Source organism: Ornithorhynchus anatinus, chromosome 11 (assembly GCF_004115215.2).
Source record: "Ornithorhynchus anatinus isolate Pmale09 chromosome 11, mOrnAna1.pri.v4, whole genome shotgun sequence".
Taxonomy (NCBI): Eukaryota; Metazoa; Chordata; class Mammalia; order Monotremata; family Ornithorhynchidae; genus Ornithorhynchus; species Ornithorhynchus anatinus.
The window spans coordinates 9,133,269-9,135,488 of record NC_041738.1 but is presented as its reverse complement, the minus strand read 5'-3'; the positions used below and the strand labels follow the sequence as shown (position 1 = coordinate 9,135,488).

Sequence of the window (2,220 nt, the reverse complement as noted above, 5' to 3'; positions counted from 1 at the left end):
CGTGTTTTCACTGCCTCTTTCAGATGTAATGTGATGGCAGAATTAGGGAAATTCTTTAGACAACACGAAATAATAATAATAATAATAATGTTGGTATTTGTTAAGTGCCTACTATGTGCAGAACACTGTTCTAAGTGCTGGGGTAGATTCAGGGTAATCAGGTCTCCATCTGGATACCGTACGACATGCTATTGGAAAAGAATACTGGGTGTTTTAGGAGAAATGGGTGTATTATAAATTTCTCAAGGTTTCTGCTCTGAGAGAATCACCCCACTTCTAGTTATTGCACTCCAAGTTGGACTCTTTCCTTGTTTTATCACCCAGCTCTTCTATTCACATGTCAGGCCAAATTAGCTGAGGTTTGGCTTGTAATCTCCATTTTTTTTGGATAGTATTTGTTAAACTCTTACTGTGTGCCAGACACTGTTCTAAGCACTGGGGTAGTTACAAGGTAATCAGGTTGGACATAGTTCCTCTACCACATGGGACTCACATTATAATCCCCATTTAACAGATGAAGTAGCTGAGGCACAGATGAGTAAAGTGATTTGCCCAAGGTCACACAGCAGACAAGTGGTGGAGCCGGAACTAGAATCCAGGTCCTTCTGACTCCCAAGCCCATGCTCTATCCACTAGACTACACTTTCTCCTCTTCTTTGTGATGATGATGATGATGGTAATTGTTAAGCGCTCACTATGTGCCAAACACTGTTCTAATCACCGGGAGGGATATGGGGTAATTAGGTTGTCCAACGTGAGGCTCACAGTCTTAATCCTCATTTTACAAATGAGGGAACTGAGGCACAGAGAAGTTAAGTGACTTGCCCAAAGTCACACAGCTGACAAATGATGGACCGGGATTAGAACCCATGACCTCTGACTCCCAAATGGTCCAATGTGCCCATGCTGCTTGTGGACAAGGAATGTGTCTATCCAATCTGTTGTATCATAATAATAATGATGGTATTTGTTAAGCGCTTACTATGTGCCAAGAACTGTCCTAAGCACTTTGGTAGATCGTACTCTCCCAAACACTTAGTGCAGTGCTCTGCAAGCACTAGGCACTCAATAAACATGATTGATTGATTCATTCATTTTTCTGTCCTTGTTCAGTCAATTAGAGGTATTTATTGAGCATTTAACTCCATGTGCAGAGCACTGTATTAAGCACCTAGGAGAGTACAACAGAGTTGATTGTCATGTTCCCTGTACGACAACGAGCTTACAGTTTAGAGGGTGAAATATACTTTCATATAAATAACTTAGAATTTACAGATATGAACATAGTGCCATGGAGCTGAAGGTGGAGCAAATACCAACTGTCCAAAGGGTAAAAATCCAAGTGCATAGTTGACATAGAAGGGAGAGGGAGCCAGGGAAAAGAGGGTTCAAGCCATTTGGTCTCATCCATTCTCCTCTCACATCTTGCCCAGTGAAACTTTGCTTCAATATTGGTGGATTGACCACGTTCTTTGTCAACCTGTCTTTCTACTTGATGTTAACTATGACAAAGATCTAGAAGCCAAACATAACATCTGTGGTAATTCCTGGTTTCACAAACCTAGTTGTTGTTTTCTGATGCTGTCGAATCATGTCCTACGCCATGGACGCATCTCTCCCAGAAAGCCCCACCTCCATCTGCAATCGTTCTGGTAGTGAATCCATTGAGTTTTCTTGGTCAAATTACAGACGCAGTTTACCATTGCCTCCTTCCACGTAGTAAACCTGAGTCTCCACCTTCAACTCTCTCCCATGTTGCTACTGCCCAGCCCAGGTGAGTTTTAACTTATAGCAGATTGCCTTCCACTCTCTAGCCACTACCCAAGCTAGTAGTGGAATGGATGTGTCTCTACTGGACTCTCCCTCTCATAGTCAAGACTGGTAGAGTACCAGAAACTCTCCAGTTGCGACCCTGAGAGGTGACAAATCTAATAAAGGCACTATAAAATTGCTCTATAGACTTTGTTTTGTGCTGAAAATCAACCGTCCATGAGTGTCACCAAAAAGACTCTGGCTACCTTGTTTCATTTCTCCTTCACCAAAGGGCTACCAGGGTTGCAAAATTAGTCTCAACATAGCCCTGTGCTAGGCGCTGGCCCATCAAAGGACAGTGACGCTCCCTGGCATCTAGTAGCAATCCAAGGAAACACTGCATTCTGTCTTCCAATGGACTGCACTGCCATCCAGCCTGATAAGCAGGGACAGACTCAAAGATTCTTT

General features: G+C 43.0%; 1 non-coding gene across 1 annotated transcript; it reads right to left on the bottom strand.

Annotated features, from left to right (window-relative positions):
* Positions 1-1,784: 1,784 nt before the first annotated feature.
* On the bottom strand, positions 1,785-1,922 carry LOC114815277. The gene has a single exon (XR_003763041.1). It is a non-coding gene; the product is annotated as a small nucleolar RNA SNORA7 (small nucleolar RNA).
* Positions 1,923-2,220: the final 298 nt, after the last annotated feature.